The sequence below is a fragment of the Thalia democratica genome, chromosome 8 (assembly GCF_965202585.1).
Source record: "Thalia democratica chromosome 8, ktThaDemo2.hap1.1, whole genome shotgun sequence".
In the NCBI taxonomy this organism is placed as follows: domain Eukaryota; kingdom Metazoa; phylum Chordata; class Thaliacea; order Salpida; family Salpidae; genus Thalia; species Thalia democratica.
Genome location: NC_139172.1, coordinates 22,556,202 through 22,571,746, shown reverse-complemented (window position 1 = coordinate 22,571,746; position 15,545 = coordinate 22,556,202).

Sequence of the window (15,545 nt, the reverse complement as noted above, 5' to 3'; positions counted from 1 at the left end):
CTCCCAGCATTTTTCTGTAACAGTTGTTTTGGTTAAGACTCCTTTATATCGAGTAATAAAAGAAGCTGGTTGGAAAGGGGTGGCCAACGTGATATATTTGTTCCGCTAAGCAGAACATCACTAAAAGGCTGGTGACGTAAACTTGTAAATAAGGATGTCTAATTTATTTCGCCAATCAGATATTTCTACCCATGGACGTAATTTTTAGCTCGAAATCAATTCTTGCAATGCAAAAAACTTTACTATTTAGAAGAATTATACTTCTAATTGTTTTTTTAGTCACATTTTTAGCATACATTGACTTTATTTAATAAATATGTCTAAGCAATTTAGATTGTCTGAAAAATGTATATTTTTAAAATTTTGCGGCCCGTAAATTTTTTTTTATGAATTTTACACTCGAAAAACATTTATTTTAAAACATGCGCCTAAAAAAACAAATTATAAAGATTATAGAATGAATGTTTACAATTTAGCTTAAGCTAGTTTTATTTTATGTGCTAAGGTAAATTGACCATAAATATATCTGAAGAAAAAAAAGACGATTAAATTTTAAACTTTTAAATTTAAAAGTTACAGTTTTATGTAGGGAACTTTTGGTAGTTAATATTTAAATTTACAAATTTTCTAAGGCACCAGTTTGTGAAATTAAAAAAAAAAAATTTAACTAACTGTGAATAAAATTAAAATGAAGCAGTTAAATATTTCCTGAAATTTTCTTTATTATGTTATTTTTTTGCTTTATAAAAACGAAATTGAATAGTGTTTTAAGAAATTATTTTGCTTAATATCTCAAAATCATTCCTTTTAATAAATTTTGAATACTTTAGTAACTTTGATCTTTAATATAAAAGAACTAATAAAACTAAACATATATTTCTTTTCAAAAAGGTTTTGAATTTGTTGTTATAAAAATGAAAATTGGTTAGATTTTAGTAAGACGGACAAACCTTGTCGAAGTACAAAGTAATAGTAAAAGTTAAAAGTTTTTTCAATAGAATACAAAACTATTGCACTAAAATATTTAGGAAATTGATTTGTTCTTTAGTTAATTGTCTTGATTTTTAATCGATGCCCAAATTTCTAGTTTTTTACACTGAGAGAGCTATGTTTAACTTAAAATATTATACTTTAAATTATTTTTAGCAAATTTCAAAAGTACAATATACATACAAGCTTATATGGCTATCAAAAGGACTTCATTTTGTTCAAACTATAATTGACTCTAAGTTTAAATCATTATATATATTAGTTTATTAAGTATACTTAAAAAAAAGTTAAAAATGTGTAAAGTGTCTGGTTTCAAGGTAAGTCTATAAAAGTACTAAAGTTAGATACAATTAATTTACTTCATTATAAATTTTTATGTTTATACAAATAACTTGTATATACTTACCTTTATCGTATTCGTAGAATTCAAAACAGTCATATTTTCTAAGTGGATTTTCATTCAATGGAGTTGCACAGTAACAAGCTTCACAGGAGCAAGTAAATGAATTGCAAGTATTATCTTCTCTGTTGCCAACTGGATAAAAAAAATTATTGCATGCACTAAAGTATTAATTGTTTTTTTAGAGTTATAACTTAAATTAAATTTAAGTTTTAGAGATCGAGACAAATATTTCAGTTTAATTGTTTATATAAAGATATTTTTTGATAAAAAGGTAAATTTGCATATACTTTATCTAATTAATTTCGACTGATAGAAAGCTTGTATATTAATTCATATACTTAACTAAATAATTAAAAACTCTTTTTATACGAGAATTAAACCAAAAACATATTGGTAAAAAAGTAATCTCTTTTAAAAGATCTAAGTTTTAAAGCTTTAGCAATTCACTTCAAACCTATTAACAAATAAACTGTTTGCTAAGAACAATATCATGTAAAAACATTCATACTTTTAACAACAGAGATTTTATGGTGAACGCAACCGATTTCAAATGAAATGTTGTTCATTAAAAATGAAAATATTTGCGTCCTAAAAAATAAAAATAAAAACAGCTTTATTGGTCTCAAATCCTCCAAAACGTTAGCCAACAAATTTTGAAAAACTTTGAGTTTTAAATACATCTTAATTACGTTTAGTACGGTTTATCTGATTGATTATACTAACAACAAACATAATCAATTTATTTTAAACTTACGATGCCCATCATCAGCAAGAATTCTGTTTTTCAAACTGAAGATTGAAACTAAGAGAAGAAACCACATAAATCGCTTCATTATTGTATAAATTTGCAGCACCTATACTAATTATTAAGTTTAGTAAATTATGTATAATTTGGTTGATATAAAAATTAATTAGTTTTTACTTTTTGAGAAACTACGGTATTTTTTTACGTATGTTTTTTTTGTTTCCAAAAAATTTACCTACATTTTAAACAAAAAAATTGCACACTGACAAAGTTTTTGTTTTCTTTTATAAATTCAGCTGACTTAAATTGAATGTAAACTGACATTTATTATAAAATTTCAATAATGATTCGTTTTGTTTCATAAATTTTGTCTAATTTTGTTTTATTTTATTTAACTTAGTTTTTCTAAATCAAGCTAAGTAAACATTAAAGTAAACTTAGCTGTACATAGCTGCTTAGAGAATATAATAGTGTACAATAAATGGTGACCATTTATCTTATATTTATTCTCTTTAATAGCTATAATCAAAAAAGAAAAAAGAAAAAAGGTTAAATTGTAATTAACTATCACAACTTAAAACTAAAAATATTTAACATAAATTAAAACAGCTGCTGAAAACTTAAAAAAAAAGTTTCAAAGACCTTAAGTTTATTTGGCTTCATTTAAACTCAAAATAAGTATAAGTTCAACAGGTTCAATTGTAAAGTTTTAAAATATCATACGATAAAAACATTTGTTTTTATTAAAGGCAGCTGTATTAAAGGTTAATAAGTTTAGTCTTATAATAAAAAGTTTTTATACTGATTAAAACTATAGTGAACTCGTTTAAGAAGTTTACACATAAAACTTATGTAGATGTATTTTAATCACTTGAAAACAGCTGTAACATTTTAAAAAACTCACAAAGTTTAAAGAATTTTTTTAAACCTTTTATTGAAAGTGTAAAAGCAATAAAAACATTATCAAAAGTTCATGGTAAATAAATTTTATAAAGTTTGATAGGTTTAGTAACTTTAACTGATAATTGTTTTGCGTTATTGTCCTTAATAAAAAAAGCTTTTATCCGATCATTTAAGTTTAGTTTGCAACACTTTTAGTCATGCCAATTACTTGAAACTAATTGATCAATTCACACACTCAACTAACTGTTTATCATCTAAAAAGTCGTTTTCCTACTTTTAAACTTTAAAAGTGCAATTCTTTTTAGTTAATTAATAATACTGTATTAAGTTTTATAACGTTTAAAACTAATAAGTATTACACTCTGTCTAAACAAGTTTACTGTACACATTTCAAATACAAACAGGTAAAGTTTGTGGCTGAAAATAAAATTTACTATCGTTTTGGTACTTTAACTTAAGTTATTGTTAACTTAATTATTTAACTTTTTAGTACTTGCGAGCCGCCAAAAACAAATTTCTGAGCCGAGATGTATTCTTTAGATGTCTTCTGCTTGAAAAAAACCTTATGCAAAACAAAATTCTAAGAGACCTTCTGTAATTTAGTTTACAAATACTTAAGGTATGCTTTTAACGTATTTTCCGTGTACAGTAGATATTTAACAATTAAACGTTACAAACTTTATTCAAAGCGTTTTCTTAATTTTAAAACTACGTTATAATAAACGCGGTATTCATTATAAAGTCGTGTCCGCATTTTTATTAATTCTAATTGTAGATCACAAAGTAGAAAAGTTGTCTTTTTCTACTAAAGCTTCATAAATGATCACTTTATACTTTGTTTTTTAAAACGCTATAAACAACTTCAAACTTTTAGATAAAATTTTTTATACTTTTAGATTAAAAAATATCTTAATAGAAACTTAAGTACTAAATAAAAGTGACTTACAACAAGTATTTATATTATTTTATTGATTTTTCACATTAAGACGTTCAAAGTAGTTAAACAAAACAAAAAACCAAATAATTTAATATATTAGTTTTACTGTTCATTTATAAACTGTTCAAAGCTTTTAGTAAATAAAAGAATTGGGCTTCTTAAAAATTATAGAACCCATGAAAGACAGAAAACTTTCAAAATTCACAGTACTTGTCTGAATAAACATACTTTTTATGTAGAAGCAATCATACCGGCTAAATAAATTATTTTACGTTCGAAGTAATGTTAACTAAGTTGTAATGCAAAATTATTTAGCATGTTTAATATATGTTTTTTGTAACATAGTATAAAACTACTAAAATTATTTAATGTAACTAACAATATAATGTAACAACTAAAGTATTAGAAGTCAATAAGTAAAACGTTTGTAATCATTATAAATTTCGCTTTAAAAAAATAACTTTGAATAGTTTATTTCCTGTAATATAAATAAAGCTTCATTCTTTATTTAAAGTTTTTTTAATTCTTAACTAACTTGGTTTTGCAGTAAGCTTAAATTGTTATTGTTTGTTAGCTAATAAATTAAAACTTTAATTTTATTTGTATGCAATAAAGTTTTGGAACAGAAATGGCTTCGTCAAAATGTAGTTTAAGTTTTTAAACAAAACTCTACATTTCACTTTTTCAATTTAAATTATTTAGTTATTATTATTTAGTTATCTAAATACAGCAACTCAAAATGTCATAAAATCTCTGATTAAGAAAATGAAATATTTGAGTGTATAAAAAAACTGAAATAACACTTAAGGCATTGATATAAATGCTAATTTCTAATATTTTTTGCTAAATATTTCAACGCTTGTTGCAATCAAAACTTGTTAGAACATAGCTATCAGTATCATTATATGTTTTTAAAGTTGTGTTGGAATATACATACTAAAGCAGGTTGGACAAAGGAATCAATTCAAGTTGAAGATTCATGTCTTAAAATTTAATAATTAATTTAAATTTTAATAAAAATTAAATTATTATTTAAAAATTTATACAGTTACTGATTTTCACCGCAAATGTGTTTGTAAACTAAGTTACAGAAGTTTTAGCTTGGTATAATTTCTTAATTATTGTTTTAATTTTGTTTTAAGTAGTTTAATTTTATCCATACAAAATGTTATCCCTAAACTATCATAATGTCGAGTACTATATTTATTCTTTCAAAAATTTATTTTGCAAACTAAGTTTCGGTCAAAGACCTCGTCAGTGCTTAAATAAATCTAAAAAAAAGATATGTGACAGTCATGGAAAATAGCATTTAAACAATTAAATTCAAATAAAAACAAATTATTACTGAAAATTTTTACTTAAGAAACTAAACAAATCAAATTTTAATATTAAGACTGAGTTTTAGTAGAAGTTTAAATTTTTAGCTAAGTTTTAAAATCAATATAACAACAATAATAATAATAATAATCAAAGCTGTATGTAGCTTTCTTTTTTCTTCTAGATAATTTACAGACTAAACATTGCTTAAGCAAAAGTGTAGTTAATGAAATGAGCTTAAAATTTAATTAAAATTGGTGTAGCTTATTTTAATTGTGACGTAATTATTGAAAATTTGAACAATCCTGTGCTTTTAATCGTTATTAAAATTTAAATTCCCGCTCAAATGCTTTATATGAAAGCTTACAGTTAAAACAAATTTTTACCTTAAAACAAAACAAGTTAAATTATGGTACTAAGTTTGAATTTTTGAAGAAGTTTAAGTTCTAGTTAAATTTAAAAATCAAAGAACAACACAAATAAATAAGTTTAAGGTTAATAATAATAAGTGGGCTTAAGTTAAGATGCATTTTAATCAAGCTAAATTTTGTTGTGACTTGAATATTGTAAATTTAAGTAATTTTGTGCTTGTAATAGTTACCAAAATTTGAAAACATTGCTTGAATAATTTAGAAAAAAAAAAACTTTTAACTTTAAGAAAATTATAGTTACAAAAATTAAAAAGCATGCATAAAACCTGTATTACGAGTAATTTAAGTTTTGAAGTGGAGTTTTCGGAAGTGCAGGCAGGAATAAAAGAGTTCGTCCACCACATTGGCAAAGCAAAAAATCCACAAAACATTTGCAGTACTTGCATATTAGAAAAGGTCGCGATCGCTAAAGCAGACAGAAGGGATAATCTAAACAAACGGTACGAACTCTTTTATTCCTGCCCGCACTTCCGAAAACTCCACTTCAAATCTTAAATTACTCGTAATACAGGTTTTATGCATGCTTTTTAATTTTTGTAACTATAATTTTCTTAAAGTTAAAAGTATTTTTTTTTTTCTAAATTATTCAAGCAATGTTTTCAAATTTTGGTAACTATTACAAGCACAAAATTACTTAAATTTACAATATTCAAGTCACAATAAAATTTAGCTTGATTAAAATGCATCTTAACTTAAGCCCACTTATTATTATTAACCTTATTCTTATTTATTTGTGTTGTTCTTTGATTTTTAAATTTAACTAGAACTTAAACTTCTTCAAAAATTCAAACTTAGTACCATAATTTAACTTGTTTTGTTTTAAGGTAAAAATTTGTTTTAACTGTAAGCTTTCATATAAAGCATTTGAGCGGGAATTTAAATTTTAATAACGATTAAAAGCACAAGATTGTTCAAATTTTCAATAATTACGTCACAATTAAAATAAGCTACACCAATTTTAATTAAATTTTAAGCTCATTTCATTAACTACACTTTTGTTTAAGCAATGTTTAGTCTGTAAATTATCTAGAAGAAAAAAGAAAGCTACATACAGCTTTGATTATTATTATTATTATTGTTGTTATATTGATTTTAAAACTTAGCTAAAAATTTAAACTTCTACTAAAACTCAGTCTTAATATTAAAATTTGATTTGTTTAGTTTCTTAAGTAAAAATTTTCAGTAATAATTTGTTTTTATTTGAATTTAATTGTTTAAATGCTATTTTCCATGACTGTCACATATCTTTTTTTTAGATTTATTTAAGCACTGACGAGGTCTTTGACCGAAACTTCGTTTGCAAAATAAATTTTTGAAAGAATAAATATATTACTTCTCCTCCAGCAATTGAGATCTCTCTATTTGTTTTCTTAAAACCAAAACATATAATAATGTCGAGTACGTATAAATACTTATTTATATTTTGGTAATTAAAACAGATTTTTTACAGTTTAACTAAAAAGTTATGCAGTTTAATCTTGTGTTTAGCATCATTAAAACATTTTTTTATCATTTATTCTATAGGTTGTTAGTTTTCTTAAAGCTGTAAAACGAAAGTTAAATAACACTACAGTGTAAAAAAACAAATTAGACCAATCTTTAAGAATAATAATAAATGACTTTTCTTGAGCTCTACTTTACACTACGTAATACAGTGCTTATATACTTATCCGGACCTCACTTATCCGGGCACTCACATATCCGGACAGTTTCGTTCAGAAGAAAGTTCAACAAAATCAATATTAATCACTAAAATTTGTGTTAATATCAAATATTTAAGCTTTCATGCTGTAAGAAAATTTTAAGTGATTTTATAAATGCCGTAAGATTTCTGCTAAAAAACGTGAAAAAACTTTTAAACATACATCTATTCTTTATTGTTTTAGCAAAACTTACCATAAAAACTAGTTTGTTAGAAGTGATATGTTTCCGTTAAAATGACTTTAAACTTAGTCAAAGTTTTTTGTTCTTTTTATGTCTATTTTTTTATTGGTTAAAAATTTTTTTTTTTAATTTAGAGATAGGTTTACATTATTTTTCGTGTTTAAAGATAAATTAAATTTGTATTTTCTCTTAAAAAAAAAATAATATATTTTTCAAATTAATAGTAAGGGCAGGTGAAATTACAAATGATGAAGTTTACTTGCTTGACCCTCAAAAAACGTATATTGTTGCAGAGGGTAAGTAAGTCTGATGTTTTTCTACCTTAGAAAAAATAAATTAATTACCTAAAATTTAGCTTTTATTGTTTATCATTTTTTTTATATTATTCACAATTACTATGTATTAGTTTTTACCATAACACTTTTATTATGCATTGCATTATGTGTAGTAGTTATAATATTATATAAAAAATTGATTTTTTTGTACTTATACGGAATTTTGGTTATCCGGACATGTTTTTAGAAAAATCTTGCCCAATGTGTCCTGATAAGCGAATAACCACTGTACTAAATGTATTTAGATTCGGTTGTTTATTCAATTTCCCTTGAATAACCAGCGACATAGCGCTTGCCTGTAAGGACATATGATACTTTAATGTTTAAAAGAGGTCTAAACTAAAAGAAAGTTAAACTTAATGTTCGATTTCGAAAGTAAAGCTCAGAAATGTGCACAAATAGTTAATTTATCACATACTTAAAACGTTTATATGAGCATTTTTCCTCCTTGTATATATAGTTTTGATTTTTTTGTTAAATGGTATTGATAACAAGTCAATTAGTTTTTTGCTATGACTATTAGACTAAACATTTTGCTCGTTTTTTACGGTTGAATAAGTAATAAATTTCATGTTTTGTAAATTTATGTAAAAAGTTAGTTATTGCAATATTTTAAAATTTTATACTCTTTTGTATAATTTACCTCGATCATTCGTTATTCCAAAAAAGTTCTCTAAAATTTCAGTGAATTTAAGTTCAACTTCAGTGAATTTATACTACTAAACTTACACTTAGAAACTTTTCCTGCAAGCTACAAGTAAGTTTTGAATGATAAGATGATTATTAATTGTTTGGTAATATTGTCTATGTTTACAACTCAATCTATCCATCTATCAAACTCAATCTATCAACTTACAAATTTTCTCTCAAATAATTTATTAACACACTTATCGGTGCAGTAAGTTTCTCTTCATTGAACATCATTAAAAAAAGATTAAATCTTTGAATAAACTGTAATAGATCTTTAAACTAAAACACTTAGAAAGCAACTTTTCGTTTACTAAAAACACTATCAAAACTGCTGAAAAATACTTACTTACAGATAAATATAATAAATGTTAGTTTGGATATGTTTAACAAGGATTTTAAAATTAAAACTTAGTTCATTTTTTGAAAGACAAAGATTTTTAGTTACACATAATAAAGCTGAAAAAAACGAAAAAATTAATACTAAATTGAATTATCTAAAAAAGTTATTATTTTGTTCGTTAAAATAATTTTTCTTAGCAACATATTTGTAAGTTTCTACGTCATAATAACTTATGATAACCTAAAAAAAATGATTTGTAAAAGTTTACACTAAAAACTATTCATACATGCAAATAGTCTACTAATCACAAAATTCAGAAATGGCAGTGTACTATCAAAATGTAGAATTCTACCCATGCTTTATTCATGTAAGTTAAATTTAGTTGTACAAGTTTGTTTAATATGTAAGTAATAACTTCATTTAGTACTCTTCACAGCATCCACTTTAACAGACAAACTTGAACAAAATGTTTTGGAAAAAACAATTCTTTTAAAAAGTAAATAGTTTATTCTTATACGGCGTTTCACTGCTTATAAAACATAGACAACTCTACGGAGTCAAATGTACAAATGTATGCCATTTTTGTTTAGTACATTTGACTGCTCTGTAAAGCTGTTCATCTTTTATTAGCAGCGAAAAGCCGTCAGTCAACAAAATTTTGCGAAGAAAAACGCAAATTGTTTTTGTTTTGATTTTCCAACGGGCTCTATTTGTTTGGATCTCTAGGATTCAATGCCTTATTTGGTATACCTTTAATATAGTTGTAAGAACTACAATGTACACAGCTTATTTATCTTTATATGAAAAGTGTTAACGGCAACTTCTTTACATTGTAAGCTGACGCAAAATTTCTTGAAATGTTTAATCGCGTTCTTATGTTCTTAATTTGATTATTTTTTTCAAGGATGCGCATGCCGTGAATGCGTGTTTCGAGGAAAACGAATGGCTGAAGTTCCAGCTCGGATCTGCTTCAGCTGCGGTGGTGAAACTTGTATTGAATGAGAAGGAAATGCGGAAGATTATTGAGGGGTTTAAAATGAAGGTGGCGTTGTTGGAAGGGGAGTTAAGTAGGAGGCCGAGCAACGAGCAACACGTGAAAGAGATTTTGGAAAGAACTAAGCTGGAGAAAGAAATGGAAATGATCAAGTTAGCTTGTTTTTTCAACAAATAACTTTGTCGCTAAATAAACAGCTAACAGTGGCTTTGTTAGCTAGAAAAACATTATTTTCATATCAAACATGTCTACAAACTTAAAAAAAATACTATAACCTAATTAAGTTTTAGTTATTAATGTTGTTTTAAAATTTCTACTTATAAAATAACTTGTCATAATACAGAAACGCTAGATTTTTTTTAAATTATACTCGTGCAGAAACAGTTTTAGTTAAAAAACTTTTGTTATAGTTTGAATTAAACATTTAAACCAAAAAAAAAATATATATAATATAATTTAAGTACTGGTTAACATAAAAAACATTAGGGGTTATCTAAACTTTAAATCAATGCTATTAACAAAGTGTTTTTCTTTAAAAAAGCTAAAATAAATTCAGGTTTAAACAATCAAAATATACAAAAAAAGATTTTTTAAATTATTTATAAAGTTTGAAGAGTATTTAGCTAATTAAATTTTAATTCATACTAAAAACATTTTTATGTTTTGATTATGTATTATTTCATGGTCAACTAAAAAAAAATAAAACGTTCTGATACTTAAATTATTTAAATTTGTTTCAAGTTTAACTTTTTAAAACTTTGTAAACTAAGTTTACGTATAAAATTTATTAAGCAAAGTTACAGCTTAAAAATTTTTTTATTATGTATTTTTAAACACGTTCAATTTCTTTTACTGTTTAACTAAAAATAAAGGAAGGAGAAAAAAGTAAAGGAGTCAAAGTTAGAAAAAGAGTTAAATCAAAAAACAATAGAAGTAAAGTCGTAAGTTTAAAGACTTTTTGACTTTTGAATATTTTTAGAGAAAAGAATTAAAAAAAATAATGATGAACGGTAGTGATAAGTCATTTTAAGTATGTTTTTATAACTTAAGTTAAACGTCTTTTTATTTTAAAACAATAACGTTTTGCAGTTTTTAGATTTTTCTTACCAAATATTTCTGTTGTTACTTTTTTATCTAGCTTTCTAATAGCAGTGATTTTTTGCAAATTTTTTTTACTATTTGACAACTTATTTGTATTGACTTACTTTCAACTTCAGGTTTATGGAAGTTGCCAAAAGTGCTAATGTGTTGGTTGAAAACCTAAAAACAAAGCACCAAAGATTGCGCCTCGATTTTGAAAGCATGAGTTCACGCAACAATGAGCTGGAAAGAAATGCTAAAGAGATGAAGGCTTTGTTGGAAGAAGCTAAAGAAGACTTAAAAGAGTCAAAGTTGGAGTGTGAAAGTAACTACGAGAAGTTCATACTCGAAAGGTTTTGTGTTGCTTAATACAAAAGCTAACAATATATAAGTTGAATGCAATCTTATTAGAATTTTGTAAAATTTTTGGGTAACTAGCTACGAAACACTTGTCTTGTAGTAAACATAATATAAATGATCAAAATTAAATAACTAATTTGGAGTAAAAGTTAAAGTTTAAGAAAAAATAGAAGACTGCATTTAGTTTCAAAACTAAAGTTGTTGATGTTAACTTGAGCTTATTTTTTGATAAATACAATTATTTTAGCTTTGTTTTAGGTTAAGTTTCGTGTAAAACCAATCGAAACATTTTTTACGTAAATACACTTGTAGTTATTGAATAACAAATTATACAATAACCATAAAGCTATATTAATTAAAACAATAACAATTTACAAACAAAGGGAGGAGAGTGTGCTGACAATGCTTGAAAATGATTCAACACTGCAAGAAACGCAGAACAAAGTTGACATGTAAGCTTTAAAATATTTCATTTAAAAAATGGTTACAAATTGAGTATTTTTGTATTAAGTGTAACCTATATTTTTATTCTTTTATTGTTTTCAATTGATAAAATTTTCTATATTTTAATGATTCTTCATTTGTTTTACAACTACAGAATGTGTATTTATTTTTAACTTTTGTTGTAAAATATGTATTTATTTAACAAGTAAGGGGAAATATTTAGTTAAAGTAGGGCTTTTTTGATCACAACTTGGCGGTTATGAAAAAAAGTTTGGGAAATATGATTTAAGTGGTTTATCTTAGTATGGCTTATTAGTGATAATATATTTTATCAGTTAAAAAACAATTTATTAGCTTTATATAGGTTATAAAAATATTATTTTTTAAGGAAACACGTACGTTTTAACTTTGAAAATTTTATTTATTTTAAAAATTTTTAAACAAACTGAAAAAGTTTTTTTTTTTTTAATTTAAGTAGTTCTGATTTAGTTTCATACTTATTTGTTGATTTTCCTTAAAACTTTTATCTTATTTTCTAATGTACCTTTTTTAATAGCTCAGAATAGTTAAGACAATAGTTTGGAATGCTCTATAACCTTGAGGTCTATCTACAAATCAAATACATTAACTATACTATTAAGGGTCGTTTTTTTTATCATGTTGAATAAATTATATGTGAATTAATTAATAGACACTTTTTCTAAATTTACAGTTTATTTATTTATTTAAAGTACACATTTGTACTGAATTAACCTACTTTTAACTTTATGCAGACTCCAAAAAGAGGCTAAATCGGCTCAAAAGACAATTTTAAGTTTAAAAAACAAGAACGCTATCATTCTTAATGAGTTAAATTACTTGAAAGAAGAGAGAAAGTTTTTAAATAAAACAGCTGGAGACTTAATTGCTCCTTTAAAACTTCATAACTTACGAGTTAAAAACGAACGAATTGAAAATAAACGAAAAATTGAACAATTGGTTTTTGAGAGGTTTTATGTTACTTAATACGAAAATTAACAAGTTTTAGGATCAATATAAGTGTGGTATACTTTATGTAAAATAACAAAGAAAAACGTTTTCTTTTTTTGTAAACTGTGCTCATTTTGTTTTTTAATTTTATATAGGTATACAAAGTTTATAATACGTATAAATTGTGCATTTTGTTGTAACAAAAATCAGTTTTAGTTTGATTGTCAGATAAGTAATATACTGTTTTTTTGAGTTAATATAAGTTGTTGTTTTATTCTTTAGTAACTTAAAGAACCACTATACATCAAAGGCAGTTAAAGTTCAATAAAAATATATTATTTAATACAAGGGGTTCTAAAAAGTATGATTAGAAATTGCTTTACTAACTTTTTTTTTCTCGAAACAGGCAGCAAGTTGCAAAAATTATAGAGGTAATTCAATCTAAATTACAAAATCATGAAAATGAATGCAAAAAGTAAGTTTAAAAAAATTGTTTTAGTATTAGTTAGACCCATTTTTCCGAAATTTAAATTTTTCTGTGTTTTAGCAAAATGGTGAAAATGCTAAATACTACTGTAGTTTACTTTTAATAAATCCTTAAAAGTTAACACACAAGAAAATAGAAAAAAAATTGCAAAAGCTTGTTAATTGAAATTTGTTGTATCTTTTAATTATAAGTGTACCTATTATTTCCTTATACTAGAATTCAAGTTAATTACAAGTCTTTTTATATATTTGTAATAAAATCAAAGATTAAACTTTTTTTTGTACTTAGTTAACATTTATTTAATACTTTAGAGAGGATTTTCCGGTTTAAGATGTACAATGATGTCTCTTATCAATGTAAAATTTCAAAAGCTCAGCCTTACATTTGTATGTTGTTTTAAAGTAAGGATGATGACTTCCGACCTTGTACAATATCAACTCAACTATTCATGCCTCGCACCAGCTGCAGCTCTTAGCTGACGATGTACTTTAATGCATAATAATAAAATAAAACTGTAAAAATATTTTGTTTTTATTCAGATAAATAAATAACTCAAGTAATATAATTATTCCGATTAAATAATAAAGATAGTACAGTTGATACTTGTCTTTAAAATAATTTATACTATCAATTTACCTATAAATGAATATTTATAAATAAACTTACATATTTAAACATGTAAAACATGTTAAATAAAATAGCTGTCATTTATTTAAGTGTAATGAAAAAAAAATTAAACTAACCTTAACTAAAACTTAAAAAATAGTCTTTGCACAGTAATTAAATAAATTAAAATACAGAAAAATAAGTTTTAAGTGTATTGTTTTATTTAATTTTGAAAATATTAACAGCAAAAATATCAAAAGCAGTTGACTAACTCTGATAGTATATTTTTGTTATTAAAGATTAAACAGAGTCAAATTTCTTATATATAGATAAAATACAAAAAATACTAACTTATATACAACAACTTCACATATTCCTATATAAAATGCATCGAACCTTATTAGCTTTAGTTTTTTTTAAGTCATGTAATTTGGAAGTGCACAGTGTTTGAAATATTTAATAAGTTTTTTTTTGGTATAAAGTAATTATTTAGGAAATAAAAGCTTTTATACCAGGAACAAAATAAATTAAAAAAATATTTATTGAGCTTCTACGTTTTTAATTATTCCTATTTTTACAAAGTTTCTATGAAAGTTTTAATAAGACTATATTTTCCTTATAAGTTCAAGACACATATATAATAAAATTTATAAAAACAATTAAATAAAAGCTTTACTATCATAAAAACGTTTTATTAAAACTACATAACCTATAAAGTAAATAAAAAGTACGATGAAAAAATTGTTTTTTTAATGAATGTTTATCAGACATTAAACTTTAGTAACATTAGCTAAAACTTTAATAAGTATATTTTGTTTACTTAAAATTAAATTGGATTTAAAGATTTTTGTTTTAATCAATATAAATTGTATTGTTATTTTCATTAACAACTTGATGTTTTCTTTTTGTTCAAGAAGTGCTAATAACATTTGGTATACAAAAAATAATACATTATCACGTAAATAAAATCAACAATGAGCAATAGTCTATAAAAGTTACCATTAAAACAAAACAGAGATTAAATATTCTTCCTTCAAAAGTCATACTCATAACCTAATAAGAAACTACAATACAATATTTTTTTGTGTACGACTGCAACAATAATAAAAACTGAAACAGTAATAGATGTTAAAAAAATAAAAAAAATCTAAAATGCTTCTATTGGAATAAGAAATTAAAAGCTACAACTAATTCAAGTGGAATATTTAGTAGCTTAAATTTTGTTCAACATTTTAACAAACTGCTGACTTAGAAATTTATACCTAATAATTTTACTTATTCAGAACTTTTTATTAATTCACTTGCATACTTAGTTTACTATTTAATTTTTGAGAAAATTAATATGTATATACACAAATTTAAACTATTTTCTATACCTAGCTGTAACTAAATCTCCAACACTTCTAATTCCCCGACTCGCTCACTATAAATTTTCTAGCAGTATTCTTCAACTTGGCTAATAAGAGTCGGTTTGTGAGGTCAGTCTTCAACTTAACCCTTTATTGTTACCCATGTGTTCAAGCATCAACCCATTAAAAAGTAACTCATTGACAAAACAATATATGTTTTATAGCATCTTATAATTGATCGGAACGATATGATAAGTTAAGGTTACAAAGTTGTACTAAAA